The sequence below is a fragment of the Callithrix jacchus genome, chromosome 2 (genome assembly GCF_049354715.1).
Source record: "Callithrix jacchus isolate 240 chromosome 2, calJac240_pri, whole genome shotgun sequence".
NCBI lineage: Eukaryota > Metazoa > Chordata > Mammalia > Primates > Cebidae > Callithrix > Callithrix jacchus.
The window spans coordinates 190255345-190272538 of NC_133503.1; the positions used below are offsets into that span (position 1 = coordinate 190255345).

At 43.2% G+C, this 17194-nt stretch overlaps 1 pseudogene across 1 annotated transcript; it reads right to left on the minus strand.

Moving 5' to 3' along the window:
- Positions 1 to 13501: 13501 nt before the first annotated feature.
- Positions 13502 to 16726, minus strand: LOC118151591 (selenide, water dikinase 2-like; annotated as a pseudogene). The gene is made up of 2 exons (XR_013532351.1): positions 16590 to 16726; positions 13502 to 15012 (listed from the first exon to the last, which is right to left on the minus strand). The product of XR_013532351.1 is annotated as a selenide, water dikinase 2-like (transcript).
- Between the last annotated feature and the right edge of the window lie 468 nt (positions 16727 to 17194).

A 17194-nucleotide genomic window follows, 5' to 3' on the forward strand; every position in this document is an offset into this window, starting at 1 on the left:
ACCTCATGATCCACCCGCCTTGGCCTCCCAAAGTGCTGAGATTACAGGTTTAAGCCACCGCGCCCGGCTGGAATGAATATTTTTTCTTTTTTTTTTAATTTTTTATTTTTTATTGCGTTTTAGGTTTTGGGGTACATGTGCAGAACATGTAAGATAGTTGCATAGGTACACACATGGCAGTGTGTTTTGCTGCCTTCCGCCCCCTCACCCACATTTGGCATTTCTCCCCATGCTATCCCTCCTCAGCTCCGCCCCCCCCGCTGTCCCTCCCCTATTCCCCCCAATAGACCCCAGTGTGTGGTACTCCCTTCCCTGTGTCCATGTGTTCTCATTGTTCATCGCCCGCCTATGAGTGAGAATATGCGGTGTTTCATTTTCTGTTCTTGTGTCAGTTTGCTGAGAATGATGTTCTCCAGATTCATCCATGTCCCTACAAAGGACACGAACTCATCATTTTTTTATGGCTGCATAGTATTCCATGGTGCATATGTGCCACATTTTCCCTGTCCAGTCTATCATCGATGGGCATTTGGGTTGGTTCCAGGTCTTTGCTATTGTAAACAGTGCTGCAATGAACATTCGTGTGCATGTGTCCTTATAGTAGAATGATTTATAGTCCTTCGGATATATACCCAGTAATGGGATTGCTGGGTCAAATGGAATTTCTATTTCTAAGGCCTTGAGGAATCGCCACACTGTCTTCCACAATGGTTGAACTAATTTACACTCCCACCAACAGTGTAAAAGTGTTCCTATTTCTCCACATCCTCTCCAGCATCTGTTGTCTCCAGATTTTTTAATGATCACCATTCTAACTGGTGTGAGATGGTATCTCAATGTGGTTTTGATTTGCATCTCTCTGATGACCAGTGATGATGAGCATTTTTTCATATGTTTGTTGGCCTCATCCTAAGTAAAGAGTGGAATGTTTAAACAGAAGAAGAAGAAAATAACCAAGTAGATGGAAATGTATAACATATTACTTAACAATAGAAAATATTGAAATCAGAGGGAACATAATTAAAATACACTAATTCAGAATCATTTTTATTAAGGTGAGAAGGATAAAAGTAAATTAAAATTTCTATCCCATCATTGATCATTTGTTATGTGCCAGGCACTGTGAAAAGTATTTCCTATTTAATTCTCACAATAACTCTGTCTAGAATATTTTTATATCCCCATTTTATGGGTGAAGGAACTGAGTTTCTGAAAAGTTAAAATATTTATGTAGCTAGTAAGAGGATCCCATACAAACTCTATCTAGTTTCAAAGCTCATGGTCTCAATGGCAGTGCTAGTCTGGAAATGGAAAATAAGAACTAAATCTAAGCAAAAAACCTAGAACTGTCATTTCAATTAACAGATTGCTAGCCAATGAGTGGATAAACCCCAAAATCTCCACAGAGTAACATAACCAATGTTTATTATTTTTATGTAAATTTTGAATGTTTCTGATAAGCAGGACTCTCTTTTCAAGCAATAGTTCAGGGGCCTCTGCCTCTTCTTTCTTGAGGTCCCACTATCTTCTGTATTTCCCCTCTGAGGTTGTCCTTGAAGGAGAAACTCCTGGGAGATTTTTATGGCTCAGGCCTAGAGGTGACATCCCTCACTTCCACTCACATCTATTGGCTGAACTCAGTCACATGGTCATATCTAACTGCAAAGGAGATTGGGAAATCTGTCTCCACCATAGCACTTAGTGATTGAAGTCCCTCTTTTACAGAACTGTGGCATTTGCTTGAAGCATTGAGAAATACTACAGAAATTAATTAGCACTTCATTTGCACTGGTTAAATCAGTAGATTTTTATTCATTTCTCTTCATACCAAGATGTGGAATTCTAAAAATCATTAGCATATGACCTAAAGGCAAACTCGTCAGTAATCATTTTCTGCGGGGTCTGTTTTATTTGTGTTGTGTTGTTTTGGTTTGGTTTGGTTTTTGTGACAGGGTCTCCCTCTGTCCCCCAGACTAGAGTGCCCTGGCGCATCATAGGTCACTGCAGCCTCAAACTCCTGGGTTCAGATGATCCTCCCACCTCAGCCTCCTGAGGAGCTGGAACCATAGTTGTGTGCCACCAGACCTGGCTATTTTTTTTTTTTTTTAGTACATATGGGATCTCCATATGTTGCCCAGACTGGTCTCAAACTCCTGGCCTTAAGTGATCCTCCTGCTTCAGTCTCCCAAAATGCTAAGATTACAAGCATAAGCCACTGTATCTGGCCTCCTAGGTTTGATTATAAATGAGGCAATAAAAATTATATCATGAATACTAGCGTCAAGGGGAGAGTTATAGGTTGAGTTAGCCATTGCCAAACACATAAGTTAAAGATTTTGGAGTTTTCAGTAAATGAGATAGCCTGTAATTAAGAATTAGTAAAGAGAGAAGACATAATATACATGTAAATGACATTAAATGTGCCCACATTTTGGATTTTGATGACTTAAACTTGTATACCAACTATCTACAACTGCCCCTTGCTGTTCTTTGAAAGCCAGGCATGCTCCTGTGTCCAGGTCCTTACTCTGAGGAAAGCTTTACAGGCAGAGGAAACAGAGAGCAGAGAAAAGATAATCTGCCCACAAGTGTGTGTAAAGCTGGAAACATGCAGTGCATGTATTATATATTGTGTACATAATACATGCACTACATGTTCATGCTTTGGAGCTGATTTCCAAACCTGACTGGAAAACAGATATCCAAAGCACTGCACAAGGCCAAACAGTAGGCCCCACAGAGGAGGCACAGACCCAGAGGCGGCTCTGAAACTGAAGTCCTGTTGGGTGGACCAAGTTTGAGCTTAGTTGCCTTAGAGATCACAGAATCCCTTCCAAGTAATTATCTTTGCCAGGTGTGGTGGCCACACCTATCATCCCAGCACTTTAGGAGGCTGAGCAGGTGGATCACCTGAGGTTGGGAATTCAAGACCAGCCTGGCCAACATGGCAAAACCACATCTCTACTGAAAATACAAAAATTAGCCTGGTATGGTACTCCAGCTACTCCAGAGGCTAACGCACAAGAACCCAGGGAGGCGGAGGTTGCATTGAGCTAATATCTTGCCACTGCACCACACCCTGAGTCACAGAGCAAGACCCTGTCTCAAAAAATTATTATTATTATTATTATTGTCATTATTTTTATAGAAAGAGTATATTAAGGGAAATTTTAAAGCTGAGAATCATTCATCTTCATCCTCATCCCATCCCACTCTAACAAGGACATGAAGCAAAAGCACTAAATTATAATATAATAGATTTTGGTTAAGCATGAAAAATTTTGGGGAATTATTCACGAATAAAAATAGGAAATAATGAGAAAGCCTTCGCTCTGCTTAAAAAGAAACCTCTGGGCAGAGATAGAACACCCTTTTGGTTAGTCCTTTAAACTCCAGTTGTAAATAGAACATGCCTTAGGGATAAGAGCTGAAATCAGATGGTGTAGTTCTAACACTGCAATCGTCTCAGGAGACAACATTTCCAGAGCTCTCCCTCAGAAAATTCCCTATCTCTGGAGAGTGAAACGGGGTTGAGGGTTGAAGAATTATGTGTTGGCCACAATGTTCACTATCGGGGTGATGGTTCCACTGAAAGCCTAGACCTCACCACTACATGATATGGCCATGTAACCAAACTCCACTTGCAAACGTAAAAAAAATAATAATTTTTTAAAAACTACCTACCTCTCTCTCCTGAAGGAGACTATGGACAGAATGTGTATGTCTCCCCACAAGAAATTCATCAAGCCCTAATGCTCAATGTGGTGTTATTTGGAGGTGAGGTTTTAGGGAGGATTGCTGTGTAACTTATGATAGGCTTACATCCTCATCAGCCCACTATGAGTTAAAAATATCATTAAGTCAAAAATACAATTAATCAGCCAGGCACAATGGCTCATGCCTATAATCCCAGCACTTTGGGAGGCCGAAGTGTATGCATCACTTGAGGCCGGGTATGGTGGTGCACACCTGTAATCCCAGTTACTTGGGAGACTGAGGCATATGAAGCACTTGAACCCAGAAGGCAGAGGTTACAGCAAGCTGAGATCACACCACTGCACTCCAACCTGGGTGACAGAGCAAGACTTCATCTCAGAAAAAGTAATTATTATATTTATTTATATATATACACACACACACACACACAATTAAACCTTCTAACCTACTCAGTATAACTTAGCCTAGCCTGCCTTCTATGCTCAGAACACTTACACTAGCCTACAGTTTGCAAAATCATGTAACACAAAGCCTACTTTATAATAAATTGTTGAATATCTCGTGTAATTAATTGAGTACAGTACTAAAAATTCAAAAGCATATGGTTGTATGGGTACTCAAAGTACAGTACAACAATCACACCACTGTGAAGTCAAAAAGTCATCAGTTGAACCATCATAAGCTGGGAGCCATCTGTAATTAGGTCATGAGTGTGGAGCCCTCATGAATGGGATTAGTGTCTTTATAAAAAGAAGCAGAGTGAGAATCTTTCTGTCTACCATGTGAGACTACATCAAGAAGTCATTACTCTACAAACCAGGAAGAAGGTCCTCACTAGGAAGTGAATCAGCCAGCGCTTTGATCGTGGACTTCCCAACTTCCATGACTGTGAGAAACAAAGGTTGGTTAAGCCACCCTGCCCCTGGTGTTTGTTACAGCAGCCTGACATGACTAGGAGGCTAAAACCAGTTATCACTTTAATAATGAAAGTAGGGTCCCAACTCCTCAAATGAGCTTTCCCCTAGTACACAGGAAATTTGTACCTTTCACTTCATTTCTGTTTACAACCCCAGCTATTTGGGGTAGAGACAGGTACGGAAGAAACAAAGTCAAGGAATTCTTCAGAACCTCAAGTATACTCACCTAAGAGCAGAAAAATCCAGATACAGAAACTGATTACAATGTGTTCACCCTACCCATTGCTCAAGTACAAATTCACTTGTTATATGCTTCCTTTTGGGATTTTTCTGTTCCAATACCCAGGCAGGAGAGAAACATATAATTAATCTCAAAGCTTCAATGTGCTTTGCAGTGTGGAAGAGGTCACAAAGAATACCAAAAATTTTCAGCAACCACTTCAAACATAGATAGAAAATAAAGCTGATTTTGTCAACTTCAGATAGAAAGGCATAGAAGTAATCCCAAGGCTAGTAATCTCTTGTGTTTTGTTGTTTATATTTTCTACCAAGGTTAGCTACGATATTAAAAAAAATAGAAGCAACGCAAATATTTCACAATGGGAGGGCAGTTTGGTAAATCACAGCAAAATTAATCATCATCATAACTAACAACTACCAGGAGCTTATTTTGTGACAGGCACTGTGCTATGCAATTTAGATGCATTACCTCATTTAATCTGTACAATAATCTCCATTTCACATGTAACTAAATTTGAGACCCAAAGACATTCTGGAAATTCCCTGAGACTACAGAACTAATAAGCAGGAGTCTGAATATAAACTGAGGACTCCAGGACCCTTGTTTTTAAGCACTACACAATGCTACTCTGTGGTCAGACGTGTTCCCTTTCAGAAGGGAATTATTAGTCTCCAAGAGAGGCCAGGCCTGGTGGCTCACACCTGTAATCCCAGCACTTTGGGAGGCTGAGGCAGGTGGATCACCTGAGGTTAGGAGTTTGCGACCAGCTTGGCCAACATAGTGAAACCCCATATCTACTAAAAATACAAAAAATTAGCTGGTTGTGGTGGCACGTGCCTGTAATCCCAGCTACTTGTAGTTGAACCCTGGAGGCAAGGGTTACAGTGAGCTGAGATCGCACTCCAGCCTGGGTGACAGGAGCAAAACTCTCAAAATAACTAAATAGTCTTCAGGAGAGTTAGATGTGTAAACTAACATAACTACAATACCTTGTACTAAGTGCAATGGCAAAAGTACAGAATCTAGGAAGACCTCCCAAATAAAATAATACATGCACTACATTTTGAGGATCAGATTGGAGACAAGGAGGAAAGAGTAAGTAAGGGCTTTCCCAACAGAGGAAAAACTGTGCAAAGGTCCAGAGGAAGGCTTTGGGGATGTGATTGACAGCATGTGAGCTTGTGGCCAGTGGCACTGTGCTGGAATATTGCAGAAGGGTGTGGCTGAGGGTTAGGCTAGAGATGGAGGCCTAATCACAAGTGCTCTGACCCCTGGCTAACAGGTCTTAGGGAGAGCCAGACTTGAAGGGTCAAAAAGGTTCATGTTAGAAAGATGCATTTCAGAACTGTGGGAGAGGAACTCACAGGGGTCAAAGTGGAGGCAAAGGGATGTGTTAAAAAATTATGGCAACAGTGCAGGTGAGGGACGATAATGGCTCAAATAAAGCAAGGGTATATAGTCAGGAGATGGTTTGCTCAATAGATGCACAGGAAATAGAGTCAGTTAGACATGGAGAATAATCGCTGGTGTGAGGAAGGGTCTATCTAAATGGCCTTCCAAAATGCGGCCTCAGCTCTCAGCACTGATGGTTAGAATCTCTGGTTGAAACAGTGGAAAAGGAAGGAAGCTGAGGCCGATCTGTCAGCTTAAGTGCCTATAGGACAGGCAGGAATAGATGGTCGGGAAGGCCTGGGGCTTTCAGAGGTGGTAGCACACTTCAGCACTCACAGACCGTCTACTCAGCTTTCCAGGAACATTCCTAAGAAAGCACAACTGTGTTTTATCTAAACAAATGAAGTTAAAGTACAGCTGAAAACCCCACATGTTATGCATAAAACAAACATAACAAGACTCTGAAAGGTGATTAAACGAAGGCAAACTGACAAGGGCCCTAGAGCCCCAAGGATGGCACTCTGACAAGTTCCCTTGGTTTTCTTTTTGCCTCACTCATCCCAGCCATGGTGCCAGAGAAGCCAGCAACTGAAAAACACTAACAGGTGCAGACTAAAAATGCCCCCAAGAGAAGCTACTGCTTCTAGCTGAAGAACAAGGAAAGGTATGGTGAGGCGTGGTGGCTCACACCTGTGATTCCAGTACAATGGAAGGCCAACGCAGGTGGATCATTTGAGGGTGGGTGGATCACTTAAGGTCAGGAGTTCAAGACCAGCTTGGCCAACATGGTAAAACTTTGTCTCTACTAAAAATACAAAAATTAGAGGGATGTGGTGGCACACACCTGTAATCCCAGTTACTCAAGAGGCTGAGGCAAGAGAGCCACTTGAATCCGGGAAGCAGAGGTGGCAGTGAGGTGAGATCGTGCCACTGCACTCCAGCCTGGAAAATAGAGTGAAACTCCAACTCAAAAAAAGAAAAAAAAAGAACAAGGAAAGGCACCACATAGCAAGACAGAAAACTTTTGGACAGTAACCACTCTACCCCAGCCACACACCACAGAAAAATAGAGCCCCACTTCCTCCTCCATCAGCAAAGGGCAGGAGGGGATCCTGGAATTCCACCCTCTCCCTGCTGTAACAATCACGCCTCACTCTATCTCTTCCATTATTATGAAAGATGATTGAGTGGGAAGCCAGGATTCTCACCCTCACCACCAAAGAGAAACCCCTTCATGGTGTCTGTGGACACCATATGGAGATCTTGGGTTCCACTTCCACCCAGAGGGAATAAGGCATCCCTCCTCCTCCCTAGCTGTATTTAAACGGTTTGAGAAGCCAGAAATCTTACCACCATCTGTTGGTAAGCACCCCTCAAACAGTGTTAGTGACGGCCGCATGGGGAGCAATAGTGAGACGTTCCTCTCCTTCCCAACCAGAGTGGTGTCATCTGAGGTCTACAGGAGCCTGAAATCCACCTCCACCCAGCAGTTATGGGGGTCCCTCCCCTGAAGTCATAAAGGAAATTAAGTGGGGAACCTAGATTTTCACCACCCCACCCCACCCCGCCACCCCTGGCAGTAACAAGGTAGTGCACCCTTTCCCTGTAGCACATGTCAGAGGAAGCCTGCTACACAGAAGATTTAGGTAAGGACCAAAATATCCAGGGTAAAATACAAAGTCACTTATCACACCAAGAACCAGGAAAATCGTATATTAAACAAGGAAAGACAATCCACAGATGCCATCACCAAGATAACAATGATGTTAGAATTATCTGATAAAAAATTTAAATCAGCCATCATAAAAAGGCTTCGACATACAATTATGAAAAGCATTCTTGAAACAAGAGAAAAGAGAAAATCTGAGCAAATAGAACATGTAAATAAGAACCAAATATAAATTTTAGAACTAAAAATACACAAAAAATGAACTGAAATATACAAAAAACAAAATAAAGTCTCAATAGATGACCTTGATAGCAAAAGGGAACTTTGACAGAGAAACGAATCAGCAAACTTGAGGATAGAACAATAGAAATTGGCCAGACACTGTGGTTCACACCTGTAATCCCAACACTTTGGGAAGCAAAGGCAGGCTAACCACTTGAAGTTAGGAATTTAAGACCAGCCTGGCCAACATGGCTAAAACCCATCTCCACTGAAAATAAAAAAATTAGCCAGGCGTGATGGTACACACCTGTAGTACCAGCTACTCAGGACCCTGAGGCAGAAGAACAGAAATTAATGTAAATAACAGAAGAAAAAGAGAAAAACTAACTGAAAAAAAAAATGAACAAACTCAGGAACCTATATGACTATAACAAATAAATCAAACACTCAGGTCATTTGAGTCCCAGAAGGAGAGGAGAAAGAAAGTGGGCTAAAAAAGTATCAAAAAAAGATGGCTGACAAGATGGCTGAATAGTCTGCCATCTTGTCTGGTCTGTAGCTCCTAGCAAGATCAACACAGAAGACAGGTGATTTCTGCATTTCCAACTCAGGTACCCAGCTTATCTCATTGGGACTGGTTAGACAGTAGGTGCAGCCCACAGAGGGTGAGCTGAAGCAGGGTGTAGCATCACCTCACCTGGGAAGTGCAAGGGGTCAGGGAACTCCCTCTCCTAGCCAAGGGAAGCCATGAGGGACTGTGCCATGAGGAATGGTGCATTCTGGCCCAGATACTGTGCTTTTCCCACAGTTTTCACAACCCACAGACCAGGAGATTCCCTTGGATGCCTATACCACCAGGGCCCTTGGTTTCAAGCACAAAACTGGGTGACCATTTGGACAAACACCATGCTAGCAGCAGAAGTATACTTTTTATATCCCAGTGGTGTCTGGAATGCCAGTGAGACAGGATTGTTCACTTCCCTAGAACGGACGCTGAACCCAGGGAGCCAAGTGTCTAGCTCAGCAAATTCCACCCCACAGAGCCTAGCAAGCTACGATCCACTGACTTGAAATTCTCACTGCCAGCACGTCATTCTGAAGTCAACCTGTGACTCTTGAGCTTGGTGGAAGGAAGGGGCATCCATCATTACTGAGGCTTGAGTAGGCGATTTTCCCCTCACAGTGTAAACAAAGCCACTGGGAAGTTAAAACCACAGCTCAGCAAAGCTGCTGTAGCCAGACTGTTTCTCTACAGAGAAACAGAAAGAAAGGCAGCAGCCCAAGTCAGGGGCTTATAGGTCAAACTCCCATCTCCCTGGGAGAAAGCACCTGGGGGAAGGGGTGGCTGTGGGCGTAGCTTCAGCAAACTTAAATATTCCTGCCTGCTGGCTCTGAAGAGAGCAGCAGATCTCCCAGCACAGCACATGAGCTCTGCTAAGGGACAGACTGCCTCCTCACATGGGTCTCTGACACCAGTGCCTCCTGACTGGGAGACACCTCCCAGCAGGGGTTGACAGACACCTCATACGAGAGAGCTCCAGCTGGCATCTGTTGGGTGCCCTTCTGGGAGGAAGCTTCCAGAGGAAGGAAGAGGCAGCAATAATGGCTGTTCAGTAGCCTCCACTGGTGATACCCAGGCAAACAGGGTCTGGAGTAGAATTCCAGCAAACTCCAGCAGACCTGCAGCAGAGGGGTCTGACTGTTAGAAGGAAAACTGACAAGAAGGAACAGTATCAACATCAACAAAAAGGACATCCACACAAAAACCCCATCAAAAGGCCACCAACATCAAATACCAAAGGTAGCTAAATCCACAAAGATGAGGAAAAACCAGCTCAAACAGGCTGAAAATTCCAAAAACCAAAATGCTCATTCTGCACATGTATCCCAAAACTTAAAGTATAATTTTTATAATAACTAAAAATTTCCCAAGTTTGGTAAAAGATGCAACTTCCCAAATTTTCCAAATTTGGTAAAAGACTCAACTTAAAGAATGATGATGCTATGTAAATTCTAGACAGAATAAACCTAAAGAAATCCATGTCAAAACACATATTAGTTAATCTTCTAAAAACTAAAGATGGCCAGGCACAGTGGCTCATGCCTGTAATCCCAGCACTCTGGGAGGCCGAGGTGAGTGAATCACTGGAGGTCAGGAGTTCAAGACCAGCCTGGGCAACATGGTTAAAATCTGTCTCCACCAAAAAAAAAGCAAAAATTTGCAGGCTGTGGTGACACATGATTGTAGTCCCCAGCTACTCGGGAGGCTGAGGTAGGAGAATGCCTTGAACCTGAGAGGCAGAGATTGCAGTGAGCCTAGATTGTGCCACTGCATTCCAGTCTGGGCAACAGAGCAAGACTCTGTCTCAAAAAAAATAAATACATACCTATACATACAGACATACTAAAGGTAAATAAATAATTCTTGAAATCAGTGAGAGAAAACTAAAAGACAGATAGTAGCCAAGAGGATTTTTAAAACATTACCCAACTATATGCAAGGACATTATGGAGTGGAAAAAAAAAAGTCAGTCCGAAGAGGTCACATACCATATAATTCCATTTACATAACATTCTCAAAATTAGACATTGTAGAGATGGAGAACAGATTTGTGGTAGCTGGGGACTAGGAATAGTGAAGGGAAGAGGAAATGATTATAAAGAGGTAGCATGAGGAAGATCTTTGTGGAGGAAGATCTTTGTGGTGACAGTGTAGTGCTATATCCTGGTTATGATGGTGGTCACATAAATCTACACCTGTGACAAAATACCAATGTCAATTTGCTGGCTTTGATAGTGTACTATAGTTATATAAGATTGGATAAAGAGGACCCAGGGCTTCTCTGTACTGTCTTTGCAAGTTCCTAAGAATCTATGATTATTTCCAATAAAAAGTTTTAAATTTTTCATACAACTACATATAAACACACATACATATACACACATACACAGAAAAAGAGAGATAGAACAAAATCGCATAGAGAAATGGGTTACCAGATCATATTTGACTTTAGCACATTTTTCACTGTACTATAGTAATGTGCTTTCTTATAGAAATGTCTGCATTTATTAAAACTTATTGCACTTCAGTGAAATAATGGAACTATACTCTGTAATTCTATCTGGAAGGAGTTGGACATTTTTCATTTTCCACAACTTGCTTTTTACAGACCTTGTGTGTATCTTTGGCTCTACTTTTTTCTAACTCTGTTACCTTCTCCAAGCTTCAGCTTCTTCATCTAAAATGGAATTAAGAATGCATACCTCCTGCTTTACTTTTATTAGTAGTAAAATTCTTCTCGGCCAAGCACGGTGGCTCACACCTGTAATCAGAGCAGTTTGGGAGGTTGAGGTGGGAGGATTACCTGAGCCCAGGAGTTCTAACCTGCCTGGGCAACAGAGAGAAACCCCTAACTCTTCAAAACAATTTTTCAAAAAATAAAAAGTGACTGGGTGTAGTGGGGTGTGCCTGTAGTTCCAGCTACTCCAGAGGCTGAGGTAGAAGGATCACTTGAGCCCCAGAGATTTACTGGTGCCCCAGTGAGCTGTGATGGCACCACTGCACTTTAGCCTGAGTGACAGAGACCATGTCTCAAAAAAAAAAAGAATAAAATAAAATAAAATAAAATGTCTTCTTGTATAAAATGATACAGCATCAAATAGCAAAACCAGAATTTATGGAATAGCAAAATGTTACCCGATTTGAGGGACCTCTATATATTCCCAGTATTTAAAAAGTGCCTGGAAATGCCAGAAAGCCAGGAACGACCCCATCCTGTCCCAGCCTGCGAAGTTAAGAGTTAGGAGATTATCTCACTCATATCAGCAAACAGTAGGAAACTGAAGCATTAGCAATGAAAAATGAAACGAGGGCAATTTGAGAGAGAGCTTGATGATGAATTGAATGTCAGGAATAAAAGTGAGAGAGAAAAAGTAAGAATGACACACAGATTTCTGGCTCGGGATAAGACAGTTGCCCTTCCTGAAGATAAGTCAAAGAAGTGGGCGGTTTGGGGGCAAATATAATAAGCCCTCCTGGGAACACGTCTAACTTTATGAGTCTGGATATGCAGATAAAGAGCTACAAGAGAGGCTGCGGTAGAGAAGTTGATCTGATAGTTACTGGTATGCCAGTCGAAGCAGTGGCATCAGTGAGGCACCCAGGAAGAATACAGAGAGAAAAGTGCAAAGGACAAGAGAAGCACCTGAAAGAAGACTGAAGCGCATCATGGGCAGGAGAAGAGGTTCCTGAAAAGGCAATGCAAAAAGAGAGCCAGAAAGGAAGGAGACGATTGGGAGGAAGTGATGCCAGGGAAGACAAAGGAAGGAGAGCGATGTGGTGGGGGACCAATGTCGCAGACAGCTTGGGTAAGGTGGGATGCAAAGCTCCACTGGATTTGGCCTTTGGAGATCAGTGGTGTGGGGCAGCGGACAGGTGACAGCAGGTTGGATAGCGAATGGAAAAAGAACAAGCAAAGCCGATGAATGCGGAGGGTTCTCTTTAGAGTGGTGGTTCTCCAATCATCAGCATTACCTGGGAACTTGTTAGAAGTGCACATTCTTGGACCCTACCCCAAACCTATCAAATCTGAAACTCTGGAGATGAGGCCCAGGAATGTGTGCTTTAACAAGTTCTGTAGGTGATTCTGATGCACACCAAAGGTTGAGAGACATACAGGTCTAGAAGAAGAAAGAGAAGCAACTGTTGGGAGAAAAAGGAAGATAGTCAAAGGAGGGTTTTGAGTTCCAAAATGGGAGAAATTTTGGTGTTTTAGCTAGAAATTACTCTTTACTGATTAAATCACCAGAAATTTTCAGCACAAGATTTAACATCTTAATGACCACCAAGGCCTGGGCTCTAGGGCTCTCTCTGCATCTTCCAGTCCTTGATGGGCTATAGAGGGAGATACGGAATTAACAGAGTCCAAGTCAGATGGTTGCAGGTCCTCCTTTCCCAGTTTTTGAACAAGCTGTCAATTCATGTCCAGAGCAGGAGAGAGCCAGTACTTCAGAAAAATCTTATAAAGAATTTGACATTGCATTATAAGATCTCTCATAACAATTTAGATTTATCAATAGTACTGGCATAAACTCGTTTGCTTCAGATCTAAATGTTTTTCATTGTCCAATTTACTTTTTGTGTGTGTATGCAGTTTTGTAAATAATCTCACTCCCTGTGCAGAAATTAACCCAACGCAAAGAAAAATCCCTCAAACTGGAATAGCCTTATCTTACTTTGGAAAGAGGAAACAAGTTTTTCTGCTTCTCTTCTACCCATGTCTACAGATGTCCCCACAAAGTTCAAAAAGTTACTTCTGGCCTTGGAATGCACATACAGGCAGCTTTTGATGGGCTAATTTAGATCACCTAGAAAGGGCAATCGCAACCATATGCAGGTAGCCTTCTTTGGAAATTTCTTAAATCAACTTTTGAGAATTGTCCATGATCGCTTACAAAGGCCCTAAGCTCTAAACAACTTCTGCCATTTCATTTCATGAGCTAGGCTCTGAGGACACATTGGAATGTGCAGGAACTAGAGCAGCGGCAGTGGCCCCATGAGGTAGGACCTCAATAACTCCAGGCTTGTCAATGATCCAGGCTGTCTGATTTCCCTTTTCCACAATGCCAGCGATCCATCCTTGGTGACCCTCTCTGTACTTGGAAGATCTAATTTTAGAACAAAAGTGATCCACCTATTCTCTTAGAAGACAAATCAGTAATCCTCCTGAGGTTTCAGCTGAGTTTCCTTGAAGAAGCCTAAATTGCCCTCTGGTCTTGCTGATGGCAGCCATCTTGGCAATGACTGGCATATTGTGAGTGACAACGGACACATCATTTCTTTGTTGCTTCTCAAGGTTCTGAGAGTGTCCTAGAATGCCAAAGCCTGTGACATCTGTGGCCGCATGGGCACTGAATTTGTGTATTAATCCAGGAGCAGTTCTGTTAAGGATAGCCATATTAAACATGGCTTCCTGATAGGCCAGCTCCACATCTTCTCTGGAGACCACCATCTTCACCTGCTTCCGTCTTTCAGGATTATCCAGCCATTGGTGTGCATTGACAGCAACTTGGGTTCCTAAAGGTTTAACACCAACGCATCCCTAACAGAGGCATTATTAGGCATTAAGCTGCCACAGTGGCAAACCCACCGATAAGCCAAGAGGTGACCACCAATAAGTCGAGAGGTTACCACCGTTTGTCCACCTGTCACTGCAGTTCCTCCCTCCTCAGTAGCTGTCCGAAAAGCCTTTGATCATGAGCGGCATTATCTTTTCCCGTTCCTCCTCACTTACACTCTGGCTGAGGCTGAGTAACATCAACATGTTGTCACACTCGGTAATGACCATGGCCCAGGGGTCACATAGCACACTGGCACAAGCTGTGCACCCCATCATGTAAAATCCTCCACCAAGGGGTAGAAGTCGTCTGTGGTCTGCACCAGTGACAGGCCCTCATGCCTCAGGGGACCAATGCAAGAGTCCATCCCAATGCCCTGAGCTGAAGGGCTGGGCCAGGGTCCACCCCCTCTGGCAGGCGGGCTTCCTGGGGAGCTTGTCCCAGCTAGGTGTGGGCCGTGTCAGTCCCGCCAGGAGTTTGGGCAGTGCCTCCTGCAGGTCCTTGCAGCCTCAGTCATTCCTGCCAGAGACGCAGTCAGTCGCCAGCTCAGGCTGAGGCCCCACGCCTGGGGCTGGAAGGACTGGTAACTCGAGAAGACCAGGCCCAGAGACAAGGCCATGGGGCCGAGAAGACTTTTGCCACTGTCATGGCTGCAGTAGTGTCCGGCATTGGCAGCTTCCGGCACTGGCAGCTTCCAGCATCGCAGGGGCTTCCGTCATTGCACCTGCCTGGCCGGCCTGAGGAGAGGGGAGAAGAGGACAGGGCCCTTTTAGTTTCCACTCAAGTTAATATGAAGTGACAGTCAAATATCTCCCGCAGAGATTCTCCCGGACACCGCTCTGGACACCCTACTCGCCCACACCACACTTCCCTGGCCTTCCTCCAAAATGGGAGCGGTTTTTAATATGCTTGCATGGTACTAAGAAAAGAGCTAGTATTTGAAGAGATTGAATCTATAGAAAAGGGGAAATAAGTGTTGGAGCCAACTTTTGGGAAACCCAGAAATGGATGTTGAGTATTTTGAGATAGGAAGTCAGAGGAGCAGCCTAGGAATTATGTCCCAGCCTGCGTACCTGCCTGTTTATGAGGCAAAGCAGGAATGACAGGATACCTCTGTTCTGACATGTCTGCTTCTAATACTTCACCCACTGCCTCCTCCAAGATTCTCTGTATTTTCGTTTACTGTGTGACTAATATCTTCAGGCACTGAGGAATATTTCACATCATCTGACCTTTGAAGGCTAGGCAGGCCCGCTGCAGGTTAACAGTTCACCTAGCCCGTGTCCCAGGGCTATTCGGAGCATGTGTGTTAACTCCTGTCTATTCAGGTGCCCGGGAGCAGGGATTGAGTTTCATGCTGGTGACCATGTGGGCTCCAATGCCTGAGCCAGGGAGGCCAGGAAGGGCAGTGTTCCCAGGCGATGGGCAAATGAGAAGGGGATGTTTGGAGCTTTTTCCAAACAAAGTAGGTAGGAGACACTGGTCCAGCAACTTCAACAAAAACAATATTCCACATTCTAGGGTGATTCAAATGTCAAATACAGACAAAATTTTAATGGAGGGGAAAAAAAAGAGATTTGTCTGGCAGGAAAGAAAAAAAAGAGGCTGCCAGTTATGACAGCCACCATTGGTAATGTTTATTTTGTTTTTCCTTTGGTCGAGTTGGTCTGCAAAGACCTGGCGCACCCAGACCAGAGACAGTTGCAAAACAAGTGTCTGTACAAGGGACCTACAAGGAGTCTCCAAGATTTTTAACTTTCATTAACCTCAGTGCAGATTTTCTTTTTCTTAAAAACATGATGCTCAATCTTTGTGGTCAAAGCCTTAGGCTGACAGCCTTTAATACAGAAGTCCAAACATTGGAATGCCAAAAATAAACAGAACTACGCACCAAATCACATTCTCCTTTGAAAGTTGCTTTTGAAGGCCCAAGGGAGTACTATTAACATCACAGGGAAAGCTCAGCAATTAATTGCCTTTCTAAGGGCTTTTAGAATGTTTCCCAGAATTGACAGGGAAAGAAAATTAATGCCATATCAAGACATTAATTCACATCACCAGTTAGTTTACTCGAGGTCTTCTCTGATAGTAACTTCTGTTTACTACTAGCTTTGATGAAATGTGAGAATTGAAAAAAGAGTTTCTATCCCCAGCACCAACCTATGCACTGTGTAAATTCAACTGATATTGATCCTTTCTTTTCTATTCCACTTCAGGGAAAGTAAAGTCAAGTTTGGGGACTATTCATGGTAAGTATCCACATACACACAAATTCCTCTATATATATGTATTAGACAGAAGGAATATACCTTACCTCTTCTCCTTATCCTTCCCACTTGGGAGGAAAAGGGCTAGGCACGTTGTCAGAAATCAGTATATCTGTGGGCACCAGGTTGTTTCATACAGAAGAGCATCTTTTTCTGCCAGTGCTCATGAGGCTGCACCATTGTTGGTTTTATTATCTGGAAGTAGATCCACCAGATATTAAAGTGTTGTAATATAAATGTAATGAGTCATGACTAGCACTTTGGATACAGATAGAATAGGATAGGGTGGGATGAGATGGGATAACATAAGATGGGAGAGGATAGAATGAGGAGAGAGAGAGGTGGGGAGGGGAGGGGATGGGAGACAGGAGGAGAGGGAAGAGAAGGAGAGGGGAGGAAGGGAGAAGAGGAGAGGATGGATTGCATAGGAGAGGATGGATAGGATAGGGTAGGATGGGATGGATTGAATCGGATAGGATAAGAAATACCAGAGCAAACCACAGGTAAGCAGGAGAGAACTGGTCTATGAAACTTTTATTTAAGTTTGACGTGCAAGCGTGTGCGCACACACACAACTGCAGTTGTGTTCTAAATCAAAATGTAAAATGAATCTTTCATAATCAAAAAGGTTGATTCTAATTTGATAGTAGAA